The 15,582-nt window shown below is 43.4% G+C and overlaps 1 protein-coding gene and 1 pseudogene across 1 annotated transcript in view; both read right to left on the bottom strand.

The window, feature by feature from the left end:
- The window catches only part of MAPKAP1 (MAPK associated protein 1), a 284,441-nt gene extending 279,205 nt beyond the window's left edge, over positions 1–5,236 (bottom strand). The window contains 1 exon segment of the mRNA XM_053562435.1: positions 4,967–5,236. The gene's annotated coding sequence lies outside the window, so the exon portion shown is untranslated.
- Positions 5,237–13,493: 8,257 nt separating this feature from the next.
- On the bottom strand, positions 13,494–14,482 carry LOC128567997 (quinone oxidoreductase-like; annotated as a pseudogene).
- Between the last annotated feature and the right edge of the window lie 1,100 nt (positions 14,483–15,582).

Below are 15,582 nucleotides of genomic sequence, written 5' to 3'. Positions count from 1 at the left end.
GCTTTGAACAGTGGGTAACAAAACTTTAGCAGCCAGATAGATCGGAGTTCACAACCAAACAGCCTAGGATAACATATAGCCCCATAACTGTGTTTTGGTCTATACAATAAATGTTTTTGGGGGGGACAGAGTCTCAAGCTGTTGCCCTGGGTAGAGTGTCATGGTGTCATAGCTCACAGAAACCTCCAACTCTTGGGTTCATGTTATCCTCTTGCCTCAGTTTTTCATTTTTAGAAGAAATGGTCACTTTTGGCTAGGCTGGTCTCGAATCCATGAGCTCAAGCTATTCAGCCACCTTGGTCTCCTAGAGTGCTAGGATTACAGGTGTGAGCCACCACACTCAGCCTACAATAGTTTTTTAAATGGCAAACTTTTAAACTAAATTAAAAGTACCAGATGTCTAGTACTTTTCAAAAACATCTGAAGATCCAAGGACGCTGGCCCCACTTTCTCACATAGAAACTAGAACTGAGCAGCAACTGCTACCTTTAGATTGGGCACATGCTCTCCTGGTTAGCCAGGCAAGGCCCATCCAATGACAGTACGTAATGGACACTGGGCTTACAAACCCTGGAAATAGATGCGCAAAACAAAACTGAGTTAATAAAGACTTGTTTACTCCTTTTTGGCCATTTCTGGCTCTATCATTCATTAGCTGTGTTACTCTTGGGTAACACACTTAACTGCTAAGCCTTAGGCTACTCATGTGTTAAATGGAGATATTGTAATTCCATCTAACTCACAGAATTATGCATACTAAAATAAATAAACTATACAAAGGTATTTAACAATGACTGAAATGTAAGTGCTCAATCATTTTAAATTTAACACAAGCTGAAATGTGTTAACTTCTAAGCCAAAATTTCTCAAAAACTTCAAACTCACAGAAACAAAGTCAGGGCACCTCCCATGGGGAAAAAGTATAAGGACAGAATTTCTTGTCATATAATAATTTGATACCAATTTCTGTGGCCTTAATAAGGTCTATAAATCAGAAGAACAGATTTCCAGCAAATTCTCTAGCCAGAAGAACCTCTGTAAGTTGACTACCTACAAGGGACTGTAACAAACTGGTCAACAACAGCGTTCGTCAACATAAGGAACTAGGCCTGCAGTACATGTGGTGCAAGTTCAGTCTACAAAAATCAGGTCAACTAAAGGAGGCGGTTAAAGTAGGAAAGTGGTATGGAGACTCTACTATATATAAATTTACTGAACTGTGAAAATTTCTGAAGTCTTCATCTATTAGTCAAGAAACAAAAGCCCCCTACCAACACCAAAAACAAATATATTTAAAAGTGACAGATTAGGCAATGAGATCCTTCTATGCAGAGGCCACTTCCATTCCTCTATCTCCCCTGCCCAGCACAGTGACTAGCACACCAAAGCTCTGATTCAAGGCTACTCCTCCCTGAAGCCTCTCCAGTGGGTCCCCATCCACATGATGCAGCAATGAAGATAGATATTCCAGAGTTTAGCAGATAGTCCCTACTAGCTCCCAACTCTACCAGATGAATAAAATCAAGAATATTATTGAACCTCTCTGTGCCCTACTTTCCTCATCTACAACATTAGGATGCTAACTTGAGGAAAAAAATGAGATAAAACATTTTACGTAATGCTGGCACACAGTAAGTACTCATTAGCTACCATCATCAGTGTTCCCTTCTCTGTGCTTCACAGCACCTGTGAGGACTTCTGCCTTAGTAACCCCAGGACTTTACTGCAGTTCACTAACACTTATCGCTCTTCCAACTTCAGAGTGGGAATATGGTTTTATTCCTCTTTTTATTAACAAGGTCTAAGTCAGAGGTTCTCAACCTGTGGGTCGCGACACCTTTGTAACAATGAAAATACATCAGCAGGGCATGGTGGCTCACACCTGTAGTCCCAGCACTGTGGGAGGCCGAGGCGGGTGGATTGCCTGAGCTCAGAGGTTCAAGACCTGTATGAACAGCAGTGAGCCAGAGTAAGACCCCATCTCTACTAACATCAAAAACAGCCAGACGTTGTGGTGGGCGTCTGTAATCCCAGGTACTGGGAAGGCAAGGGTACAGAGCATCGCCAGAGGAAGAGCATCTAAAAAAAGAAGAAAGAAAATGAACCACAACAACAAAAAAAAATACTTCAAACGAAGAATGAACAAGCAAGCTGGAATTAAAAATTAAAAAAAAAAACTTTAAAAAAGAAAATACATCACGGCATTAGGAAGGTTGAGAACCACTGGTAAGTAGTGCCTGGCACTACAGAATGAATTATAGATGCTCAAAGTACTTATAAACCAGGAAAGTTATGAGCAGAAACTAGTATTTACCTCTCTCACCTGGCACACAAGCCCTCATGACTGACTCCTACTGTCCCTCCAACTTTACATCTTAGTAACCTGCTAAAAGTAATGGCTTGCTTTACTCAGTGTGTAAACTCATTCACCACTCTAAAACCATGCCACAGCATTATATCTCTTCATATTACAGCTGTCATTTCAGGAGACCTTACCACACAAGCCCTTTATCTGCCATTAGTTCATCAAATATTCACAACACTCCAAGTGGTCATTATTATTCCCTATCCCAACTCCTACAGGAAAATGATGCTTAGAGTTATGAGCCATGGGTCACATATCCAATAAGAGAAGGGATCAGGAATTGAATCCATAGGCTGTGCTTATTCTCTATAGACTGTCTTCTCTACTCATATTCAAAGTTGAGTTGATGCACATGCCATCTCCCTGCCTGGAAAGTCTTCTCTACATTTAAAGATTTCTGTACTATTTTAACATTCATATTTTTTTCTCTTGTATAGTTATTTCATTATGTATTTGCATAAAGACAGCTACGGTATAAAAAGAAGGCAAGACATACTAACAGAAAAAGCAAAACTTTAGGCACCAAAGAGACCTGGGTTTGAATCCTGTCTCATATCCAGTGTGTAATTTATCCTGGTCTTCCTAATCTGTAAATTGAGGTTAAAGTGATTAAACATGGAACCCTACATGTAATATATACTAAATAAAAAAATTTTAGTTTACTGCACATTATGAAGCATCACCAGGCCATATCCCATCCCTCAAAGTTAATGATCCAGCTGAGATAAGAGAATTGCTTGAGCCCAAAAGTTTGAGGTTGCTGTGAGCTATGATGCCACGGAAACAAAGTGAGACTCTTGTCTCATTAAAAAAAAAACAAAAAAGTGGCTCAGCACCTATAGCACAGTGGTTACGGCTCCAGCCACATACACCAAGGGTGGCAGGTTCAAACCCGGCCAGGGCCAGCTAAACAACAATGACAACTGCAACTAAAAAAAATAGCCAGGCGTTGCGGTGGGTGCCTGTAGTCTCAGCTACTAGGGAGGCTGAGGCAAGAGAATAGCTTAAGCCCAAGAGTTGGAGGTTGCTGTGAGCTGTGATGCCACAGCACTCTACCAAGAGTGACAAAGTGAGACTCTGTCTCAAAAAAAAAAAAAGGTAATGATCCCTTCTTCTTATATACTACTACACAAAAAGGACTTTCACACAGTGTACTTATAATTGTGTTGGAATTATTAATTTCCTTACTTCTCTCACTAAATTGAGTTCCCTGCAGGCAAAGACTGAGTCCTAGTTATCTCTATATTGCCTAGCATGATACCTGGCATGTAACCATACTCAGTAAATGTTTGCTAAATGAAATTGTAGATAAGAGTGTTTATACGATTCTAAGAAGAAATCATTTCTAGCTGGTATTGTCTTGAATTGGTTGGGGGAGGTCAACTTTAGCCTATGGGTAGCATCTCAAGAGGTAGAAAAAGAAAAAGGGGAAAACCTTCTAGGCCAGGTAGGTAGAATGTCCTATAAAGCCATGGACATAGTAAAGTACAAAAGTGATTTGGGATTCTACTTATCCAGAGTAATGGGTCAAGACAGAATAATTAAAAGGAAAGGGACCTTTTCAAGCATAAACTAGAAAGGCAGCCAGAAGCCAGATTAGGAGGTGTAGAGGAACATAAGTGCAGTCTGGCATTCACACTAGCTGAAGGTAGATATGGGCACGCAGCTGAATGGGGAAGTGGCTACCAGCATGCCAGATGGGCTCCAGAAATCTTGCACGTGTGTAAAATGAAAAAGATGAAAATAATTATCGCTTCATCGAGAAGTCTTTCAGTGCTTACTGAGCACCTTGTGTGGACTCAGAACATACGGCATAAAACATAGTGCCTCCTTTTCTGCTCTAGTAGGTTTTAACATTAGGGATCTACCCTTTCTGCTTGTCAAAATAGAATAAGAATGCTGACTTTTCCTTTCTTTTAACTGATGCATCTCCACTTGACCATTCACTTCTAGGGAAAGTTTCAAATTCTGTTCATTTTGGCTTATAACAACATGGTGCTTTGCACAGTTCCAGGTACTGTGGTGAGCTTCAAAAATTACTTGCATTCAGAATGAACTTTTAACCAATTCTGAGTAAATTTGGGGTCTCTGGTTAAATATTCTTCTTTAAACTAAAACCTGTTTTCAGCCTTAAACGACTCTACAAGACTTCATGCCACTTTCACAAACTGAATCAAAATTCCACCAGCACTCTAGCTAGAAAAATGTTTATGAAGCTGTTTACCCAGTTGGGGAAGATGGGGAAAGGGGGGTAGGAAACAGGGACCAAATAGGCAATGCTTAGAAGTTTTCACATTATGAAGACCAGGGAACCCAGCCACTGCAGGGCCAGAAACTGCCAGAGCCAAGGGCACACATACCCCCACCCTGACACGACCAGGTCCGCTAGCTTCTCCCCTAAATCACACACCCGGCTGTCACACTCATGACGGCTTCCAGTTCTGGAAAGGGCCAGGAAAAGGATGCTCCCAGGCCACCTGAACGAGGGCCTGACTGGAGGCCCGCTAGGCAGAACCGACACTGGAGGAGCGAGAGGGGCTACTAGGCGAGCTGGAGGGCTGGCGGGCGAGCAAGAGCGCTAGCTGCTGGGGCAACCTTTACCTGAAGCTGTTTCCACACTACGGGCCGGGTCGGCCCCGGGACACGTTGAGGACTCTGAGGGGAGGGCCCGGGTCGCCCACGCCTCCCGGCCCCTGACCCGAGCTCTGCACTCCCGGGATTCACGGGCGCCGGCGCTTCTCCCGGCCCGCTCAGCTGCCGCTTCCCTGGTTCGCCCTCATGCCCCCGCTGCCCGCCGCCGCCGCCGGCCCGCCGAGCAGCAGCCCAGTCGCCCCGAGCTGCGCTACGACCCGGAACCACACCCCGGCGCTCCGGAAGTCCCCGACCGGGAAGGAGCCTCTGGCTGGGGATGTAGTGCGCAAGCCCCAGAGCTGAAAGCAAGGAGCCGTGCCCTCCCGGGGGGCGGGGCCGGGAGGGAGGCCATGCGCATGCGCGTCGTTTCTTCAGTGCCGGGAAAGGCCTGGGTCAGGGATTCCCCGGCAGTTCTAGCAAGGTGCGCCAGCGCGTGGACTCTTCTTAAGCAGAAATCAACATCAGGCTTCTCCGTCGAATCTTCCTCTTACTCCCCGCTTCCGTGAAGCAAAGTCCTCAGTCAATGCATAAATTAGTGATGAGGCAGCTCTGTTTCGATCAGAAAGACCTAGGTTCAAATGCCAAGTATCTAACTTGCTGTGTCCTAGGGAAATAACACTTTCCTTTCTGAGCCTCCGTTTTCCCATCTGTAACAATAATTCCAAATTTAGAGTATTGCTGTGGAAATCGAATGGAATGATGCTTGAAAAACACTCAGGACATTGCCCAAAAATAACACACAGTAAATGTTATTTTTCCTATTTTCTGTAGTATGGGAATGACACTAATCTTCCTCAAGAACTGCTGGAAGATTTTGGGGAGATGTGAGACGACTGGCACAAAACAGGAGTTCAATGTTTGAGCTGTCTCCCTTTCTCTCCTCTCTATCTCAGAGGAAATCAGTGGGGGAAGCCACAGAATAGGGGAAAAAAGGACTCAAGCAGTGCAATGATAGTGTTCTTCCACGTGAGAGAGAATCTGACAAATCTCTCAAAAATGCACCTTACCAAAAGAAAAAAGTCTAGGTTGAATTTCAGCCCTGGGGGGTCCCCACCCAATTTTAAAGTCACCAAGAAAAGCACCATGGATCCACCCATGTATTCAAATATAATCTTCCATCACTTAATGAGAAGTACAGAAGAAATGCGTAGTTGGGTGATTCTGTGGTTGTGCAGACATCAGAGTGTACTTACACACACCTAGATGGGCTATGTGGTGTAGAGTATCATTCCTAGACTATAAATCTGCACAGCATGTACTGAATACTGTGGACAGTTGTAACACAATGGTAAGTACATGTGTATCTAACCATGTATAAACATAGAAAAGGTACAGTGAAAATACTGAATTGTAACCTTATGGGACAACCATCCTATGTTCAGCCCGTCCTATCCTCAAGTGGTGTATGACTGTACTGGGGGGAAATGCACCTTAGCAACCAGATGCACTCTTGCACACACCCCACCACAGTTCCCTCAGGGACTTCCTGGAGACCCTCTGCCAAAGTAACAGGTCTTAACAAGTTTGTGTATTTGATTTTCTGAGATCACCATGTTATCTATTCACCCCTCTATCTTGCTATTTTCCCCTCTTTTGAACTCACTTAGAGATATAGCTGCTTGATTGTCCCTTGCACACATAAAACTCAACCTATCTAAAACTGAAATCAGGTGGAACACGTACAGGTTCTAAAGAACGAATCTACTGAACTTAACAAGTAGCACCTGCTCTGCCACTTGTAAGTTTTGTGACTTCATCTCTTCATGCTAAATATCCTTAGCATGGGATAAGGGAGTAAAACAGGAATGACAAAAGTCCCAACTAAGCTCATTCGGCTGTTGTGAGGATTAAATGAGCTAATACACACAACTCACGTGGAACAGAGCCTGGCATGTAGCTCATATTTATCTAATACTTACCACTATTATTATACCTCAAGCAATAAACAGACATTTACTGAGAATCCCTATGCATTAAACATGTCCAAGGCACTGGAGTGGCAAAAAAGTAAAACAGGAACCCCGCCCTCCAGAAACTTATAGTCAAGTTTGAAATACTGTAGTTACTGTGGCAAGTTGGCAATTCAGGGTATATGGTAAGATTTCAAGGACAGTACTTAGGAGGGAGGATGAATTTATGGTAATACTATGTACTAACATGATGGCTTGTGTGATTTTACCAGACATGTGTAATGGGATCAAGTTTCAGATCTCAGCTGGTAAGAGTGGAACAGTTATAGGATGTGTTCTGGATAGGGAGGTAAAAGAATTCCAGAAAGGCTGTTGTCATTGACCTGAAGGTCCGGGTACAGGTCATGGAAGTTGCTGATGGAGCAAAGCAGAAAGATAGAGATTACTGTCAGAGACAGATGGTTTAACGAATAACCTTGGACAAAGACCCATGTGACAGTGGAATCCTGGCTGATGTGGAGTAGCAGAAAAATATCACTGAAGATGAAACAGTCAGGAAGTGCTTGTGGACCCCAAAAGCTCCCAGGATGGCGGACAGATGTAGGCTGAAAAGGAAACCATATCATTCGGCAACTTAGGAACACCACTGAGGAGGGAAGTAGATGACGAGGGGAGAGGAGAAGCCAAGTAGATGGCATGAGCCTCCGAGAAGCTGGAGGGAAGTGGCACTAAAGTGCAGAGCGTGCATTGACCTGTCTCTTGACCTAGGGTATATGGTAGTAGAACCATGACAGCTGATACACAAGAAAATTAAAATTCATATTCGCATAGCACAGTAATGGTTCTGGGGTAGGGGCTGGTGAGGGGCCCCCAGTAGACGTGAAAGCAAAGGGAACCACACCCCACCATATCTATGACATCAGTCTACATGTCCAGCTTGGAAAGGCAGCCTTGTTAGGGGGTGGTACCCAGGATTAGAAAGGGGGCAGTGGGCAGAAGTTCAAAGACACCTACTAGCTGGGTGGCTTTTCACAAGTTACTTACCTTCTCTGTGTCTCAGTTTTCTCATCCACATTGTTGTGAGGATTCAGCGAGGAGTACTTAGAACAGCCAGATTCCACAAAGGCCAGCTCCCTTGGCCTGGCACACCACACTGGGCAACAGGGATCGGGTCACTTTATGCATTTGCTTTCCTAACATCCTGCTCACACTTCAGTTGCCCTTTCCATCTCAGTAAACTCCTATTCATTTCATTGTAGTGGTTTAAAACAACCACCATTTATTATTTCTCAAGATTCTGTGGGTTAATGGGTAGTTCTCCTGCAAGTTTGGCCTGGGCTTGCTCAGGCAGTGGGATGGTGGCTAGAATAGTTGGAAGGCCTAAGATAACCTCACTCAGATGGCTGAAGATGTTGGCCAGAATACCTGAGATTTCCTTCCTTGTGGCCTCTCTAGTGGCTATCTTGCCTTTCTATGTAATATAATGCCAGGATTCTAAAAGAATAAGCTCCAATATGCAAGTGGTTTTTTTTTTTTTTTTTGAGATAGTCTCACTCTGTAGCTCTGGGTAGAGTGCTGTGATGTCACAGCTCACAGCAACTTCAAATTCCTAAGTTTCAGCAATCCTCTTGCACAGCCTCCCAAGTAGCTGAGACTACAGGAGCCCACTACAATGCCCAGCTAGCTTTTCTACTTTTTACTAGAGATGGGCTCTTGCTCACTCTGGTCTTGAACTCCTGAGCTCAAGCACTCTACCTACCTTGGCCTCGCAGAATGCTAGGATTACAGGCATGACCCACTATGTCCAGCCTGTAAGTGCTTTTTTACAAATATATTTTTTTATTGAGGATTATGCATAAGCCATATTAGCCAAGTGTATCCTATTCTTTTTTTTAAGACAGGTCTTACTCTGTTGCCCAGGCTAGAGTGCTGTGGTGTCAGCCCAGCTCACAACAACCTCAAACACCTGGGCTCAAGCGATCCTCCTGCTCTGCCTCCTAAGTATCTGGAACTGTAGGCACTTGCCACGATGCCTGGCTGATTTTTCATTTTTTTAGGAGATACAGGGTCTCACTTTTGCTCGGGCTGTTCAAAAACTCCTGAACTCAAGGAATCCTCCTGCCTTGGCCTCCCAGAGTGCTAGGGTTACAGGCACAAGCCCCTTGCACCCAGTCTGTCTTATTCATTCTTGAAAACCTAATTGACGGCGGCGCCTGTGGCTCAGTGAGTAGGGCGCCGGCCCAGATGCTGAGGGTGGCGGATTCAAACCCAGCCCCAGCCAAACTGCAACAAAAAAATAGCCGGGCGTTGTGGCGGGCACCTGTAGTCCCAGCTGCTCGGGAGGCTGAGGCAAGAGAATCATGTAAGCCCAGGAGTTGGAGGTTGCTGTGAGCCGTGTGATGCCACGGCACTCTACCCGAGGGCAGTACAGTGAGACTCTGTCTCTACAAAAAAAAACAAAACAAAAACCTAATTGACATACTACCTCCAGGAAGCTGTCCCAGATCACTTCCCGCTAAGAGGCTTCATGAAGTCCTTGATTATCTGTGTTCAACATTTATCTCATTTCCTGTTCTTTCGATACACATCTGTCTCCTCAGTATGGGAGGAGGAATGAGACTTTTATTTCCTTTCGTACACTAAAAAGCTTAAAGTACCACAAACACTTGGTAAAATGTGTAGTAATTGAAAAGGTATTCAAAAAATGCACAAGAAGTGCCTATTTTCCATCTCAGCACACATGGAAAATAACCTCTCTGCCAAACATGACCCCAAGCCGAGAGTAGACACAACAGGATGAGAAAACATTCTTTCAGGTCCTGCCAAACCTTGGGATGACGGAGGCACCGTGTAGTTTCTCTGCAAATTTGTGTTCTTAATATTTTACGTGTGTCAATATGTTTCCCTGCTAGTTCCCCAATTTTGGCTTCTTCTCATTTTGAAATATGTTTTTCCTCCCATAGAGAAAACATAGGTGTTTATATTCCTGTGGTACAAGGCAATTCCAGGAAAAGGGTAAAATTCAGTGTCAAAAATCCATTCAAACTATTTTAGGAATTCTTTTTTTTTTTTTTGGAGACGGAGTTGTACTATGTTGCCCTTGGTAGAGTGCAGTGGCGTCACAGCTCACAGCAACCTCAAACTCCTGGGCTCAAGTGATTCTCTTGCCTTAGCCTCCCAAGTAGCTGGGACTACAGATGCCCACCACAATGGCCATTTGTGGTTGTTGCAGTTGTCATTGTTGTTTAACAGGCCGGGCTCAAACCCGCCAGCCTCAGTGCATGTGGCTGGCACCGTAACCACTGTGCTACAGGCACCGAGCCCATTCAAACTATTTTAAAGAAGATCCTAGAAGTATACAATTTCAGAGAGCAATATGATATTTTTTTTCAAATTTAAATGACATTTAATTGTGAAGAATTTTTTTTTTTTTTTTTTTTTTTGTAGAGACAGAGTCTCACTTTATGGCCCTCAGTAGAGTGCTATGACCTCACACAGCTCACAGCAACCTCCAACTCCTGGGCTTAAGCGATTCTCTTGCCTCAGCCTCCCGAGTAGCTGGGACTACAGGCGCCCGCCACAACGCCCAGCTATTTTTTGCTTGCAGTTTGGCCGGGGCCGGGTTTGAACCCACCACCCTCAGTATATGGGGCCGGCACCTTGCCGACTGAGCCACAGGCGCCGCCCCAATTGTGAAGAATTTTTAAAGCAAATGTATTGTTTATAATAAGATGAGTTTGGCAGCTCGGCACCTGTAGCACAGTGGTTAAGGTGCCGGCCACATTCACCGGGGCTGGTGGGTTAGAACGCAGCCCAGGCCTGCTAAATGATGACAACTGTAACAAGAAAATAGTGGGGTATCATCATGGGGGGCACCTGTAGTCCCAGCTACTCGGGAGGCTGAGGCAAAAGAATCACTTTAAGCCCAAGAGTTTGAGGTTGCTGTGAGCTGTGACACCCCAGCACTCTACCCAGGGTGACATAATGAGACTCTGTCTCAAAAAAAAAAAAAAAAATGAATTTGGTGAGTAGAAGTGAAGGGCAGAGTTAACCAACCAGAGATTCTTAAACATAACACTTTGAGGATACTCTTTAAGTACAACTCACTCCTAGGGGTAGGCAGATTTTTGTTGTTATTGTGAGACACACTGTCACTCTGTCACTCCAGCAGAGTCCAATGGTGTCACCATAGCTCACTGCAACTTCAGATTCCTGGGCTCTAGTGATCTTCCTGCCTCAGCCTCCTGAATAGGCATGTGTGAGCCACCATGCCTAGCTAATTTTTCAATTTTTTTGGTAGGAATGAGGTCTTTCTCTTGCTTAGTCTGGTCTCAAATTCCTGACCTCAAGTGATCCTCCTGCTTCAGCCTCAGAGAGTGCTAGGATTACAGGCATCACTAAACTTTGTTCTATTGAGTTTTCATGATGAATATTATTTGTGGTGAGTATTCCTTTTTTGGTACTGAGGTAAAAACGGAACATCTAGCTGGTATTATAGTATCTCTCTGGCTACATAGCCCTTCCTCAAACCCAAACCGCGTAACCAGCTTCTAATAGTGTTGTTTCTTGCTTTAAAGGTTAGCTAGTACTGTGAGCGCTGAACTCCTAAATTAATTGACGTTAACGGTACTTAGAATGTAAAAAACAGACTCGTATGTTTTGTCGATTGTAACTTCCAAGAATGCATAATTAACAATGTCTCCATTAATATACACTATGTTCAACAGTGAGACACTGCTCTCATAAATAAAGGTAGACATGGATAAATTTATAATTAAAAATGCATTAGAAATTACAAGCATAATTTATTTACTAATGTGCACTGGAATAAATTTTGTGTGTAATATTTTAAAACAGGGCATTAATAAATAATAGTGAACATAAAATGTTTTTGCAGCTAAAAATATTTCAATAAATATTAGTAAGCTAAATGTGCTGCAGAGTTATAATTGCTATGAAGTAAAGTTTGTAGAATGCAATTGCAATATACACGACTGTTTTGGGGGTGTATTCAAACTATAGGAGACATATAAAACTGTCTTTCTTCAAAACTGACAAGTCAGGTATTCAAAGCAGCGCCTGCAAATGTTTTGAGAATAAAAGCATAGGACATCTGAAGAGTGAATAATTGATCTTGTTTGAGACGATCAAGATCCTTCAAAGTGAATGTATTTACAAATTAGTAGATTCAATTTTTTTTTTTTGAGACAGAGTCTTCCTTTGTCGCCCTCGTGGTGTCATAGCTCACAGCAACCTCCAACTCTTGGGCTCAAGTGATTCTCTTGCCTCAGCCTCTCAAGTAGCTGGGACTACAGGTGCCTGCCATAATACCTGGCTATTTTTAGAGCCCAGGTCTCGCTCTGGCTCAGGCTGGTCTCGAAGCTGTGAGCTCAGGCAATCTACCTGCCTCGGCCTCCTAGAGGGATAGGATTATAGGCATGAGCCACAGGGCCTGGCCAGTAGATTCAAATCTTGTTTTTTTCTTTTTTAATTTTCTTCAGAATTTATTGCAGGTCACCATGATACGAAAACAAAAGCAGACCATTCTAAATGTGTCAAATTTGTGAGCTTATTAATTTAAATATATGATCCCCGTCTCACAAATAAATAACCCTAAATCTACTCTGAAAATCTAATCAGTCAAGAAGTATTATCTATTTGGAGACTGCATACTTAGTATCACATTATACCAAAGACAAGGCTGCCGTCTTTATAGGACATATGGGGTCATTGGCAATCAAACAAAAATGTACTGAATATTCTAATATTTTGGAAATTACTGGGAAAACTAACAAATTTCCCTAAACATAGTTTATGCTTGCCTTTCCAAGAGTCTTATAGATCCAGATTCAATTAATTTTTAAAAAGGGGTCTTTTTTAGTCCAGAAAATCTCTGAGGTCCAACACAGCTAAGGCTCATCAGAGACTAACGAGCCTTTATAAAGATAAGCTTAGAAACCCTTGGAAATCAATCAGTCTTATCTTGAATTAGCATGTTTTAATGAAAGGTATGGAATCAATCAAGTATCAGAATTTCTGAATGCACCCCAACGCCAAATGACCACTAACGGGCTGTTTCCTACTATGCTGACTCCCTGCTTTGAGACGGAAGGCATAAAGAAATACTGCCAGTTGGCTCGGAGCCTATAGCTCAAGCGGCTAGGGCGCCAGCCACATACAGCAGAGCTGGCAGGTTCAAATCCAGCCTGGGCCTGCCAAACAACAAAGACAACTACAACCAAAAAACAGCTGGGTGTTGTGGCAGGTGCCTGTAGCCCCAGCTACTTGGGAGGCTGAGGCAAGAGAATCTCTTACGCCCAAGAGTTGGAGGTTGCTGTGAACTGTGGCGCCATGGCACTCTACCCAAGGTGACAGTTTGAGGCTCTGTCTCAAAAAAAAAAAAGGAATACTGCCAGCTATAAAATAAACTTTATTCCACTGCCTCTGCTCTCTAAAGAAAAATTTTGTTTTTTCACATAAGAAATTCACTGAACCAAAGGAAGGTTAATTAAAGAAATAAGAGTGTAAGTAAAACTGGGGGGGAAGATAACCTCTAATTACACAGGAAATCCATAAAGAACTGATCATCATAAGACAAGAATCATTTTCCCAGTGGCCCCACTGCCCTGAATGATACTTTCATGAGCTTGGGCCACCTTCTCCAATGGATACTGAGGGTCTATTATAGATTTCAACCAACCAACTTCCATTCCAGCTTGAAGAGCTGCTGCAAATTGCTGAAATTCCTCCTTGGTTGAGGAAAAGAGAGCAACTCCTATGATACTAGACTCCTTTGTCATGATGTCCCATGGGTTTATTTCAATCGTTCCCTTGTTGCCAACAACCATTACTCGTCCCCCATAAGCCAGAAGATTCAAATCCTTGCTAAGATTTACATTGGCCAACGTTTCGATAATCACGTCAATTCCTTTCTCACGGACAGATTTCTTAATTTTATCAATATAATTAATTTCCCTGTGATTAAACACTTCATGGGCTCCATTTTGTAGAACAATCTTTTGTCCCTCCTCAGTACCAGCCGTGCCCAAAACCTTTAAACCATAAGCTTGTGCAATTTGGCATGCTGCTATTCCAACTCCTCCACCAGCCTCGTGAACCAGAACAGTCTCTTTAGCTTTTGCATAGGCACTGTGGATCAGAGCTCCATAAGCGGTAAAATACGGGATTCCGATGGCAGCTCCTTGTCTGAAGTCCAGTTTTTCAGGCAGTTTGTATACTCTGCGTAGCCCCCCGAGATCATGCTGGTAGTGAAAACTCTGTCACCTTTCTTGAAAGCAGATACATGTATCTCCAACAGTTTCTATTACCCCAGCCACATCTGAGCCAGGAGTATAGGGCAAGAGTGGTTTTCTACTGTAAGTTCCAGAGCAAATGTATGTCTCCATGGGGTTGACACCACAGGCGTGGACCTTGATTAGAACCTGAAAGTCTTTTGGACTCGGTACTGCAACATCCGAGTGGAGTTTCAGCACTTCTGGTCCACGGAATTAAAAAACTCTAATAGCTCTCATCAACTTCTGTCCAGTTGTCATGGTGATCGGGCTCTGGCTTAGGAGCAAAATTTACAGGGACCCTTAAGAGACCCAGAAACCCTCTCCATCTTTTGCAGGCTCCCTCAAATCTTATCCATGTGTTTAGCCCACACAATTTGGAGCAATTTCTCCCACCTGAGAACTTCTTTAAATCTTTTTGAGCCTTTCTCTAAAAAATTGACCTTACCTTGACTGTGTTTTTGTTCTATCTAGGGCTAACAATTCCTAGATGCCATGCACTGTTCTAAGTACTCACATATTTTACTGATTCTATGATATGAACTACTTTATTAACTCCCTTCTTTCAATTTCATATTTGTTTAATATTCAGAGTGTTCTCATCATGTGTCTTCAGAAAGACTCTAAGTCTCACAACACATAGCAGTACTGTACAGGGTGGCCATAAAACAATGGCCACATTGTTTAATGATGTGTCTGAAAATGGAGCTTGTGTTTATATGTTGGATTTTTATTTTTACAGGTAATACTAACTGATTAATAGCTAGGAATAGCATATATGATTGATTGAGGCTTGCTCTGTGCCAGGCTTTGGGCTGATGGCTTTATGTACTCAGTAGTATTTTTTTTTTTTGAGACAGAGTCTCACTATGTTACCCTCGGTAGAGTGCTATGGCGTCACAGCTCACAGCAACCTCAAACTATTGGGCTTACGCAATTCTCTTGCCTTAGCCTCCCAAGTAGTTGGGAGTTATAGGCACCCACCACAGTGCCCAGCTATTTTTTTGTTGTTGTTGCAATTGTCATTGTTGCTGTGGCTGGCCTGGGCCAGGTTTGAACCCACCAGCCTCCGTGTATGTGGCTGGCACCGTAACTACTGTGCTATAGGCTCCAAGCCTATGTACTCAGTATTGCTGCCCAAGAGAAAGCCAGGGATTATATTGTATCCCAGAGACAGCAGGGATTACAGCGTATAGCGCTAAGTGAGGAGATGGGAGAAATATTTCAAATTCAACTCCCTGAGAATTGGGGGAACAGGGATTTCAACACAGTTTGGTGGGCAAAAGATCAGACAATCAGAATCTTCTAATTGGCTGGTTTCAGAATGGAGTTGTCAGTCCTTTGATAGGGCTATTTCTGGGCCTCCTGGGTGGGTCAGGTACTG

Source organism: Nycticebus coucang, chromosome 2, assembly GCF_027406575.1.
Source record: "Nycticebus coucang isolate mNycCou1 chromosome 2, mNycCou1.pri, whole genome shotgun sequence".
In the NCBI taxonomy this organism is placed as follows: domain Eukaryota; kingdom Metazoa; phylum Chordata; class Mammalia; order Primates; family Lorisidae; genus Nycticebus; species Nycticebus coucang.
Note: the sequence above shows the minus strand (reverse complement) of the source record. Positions and strands in the feature narration are given on the sequence as shown.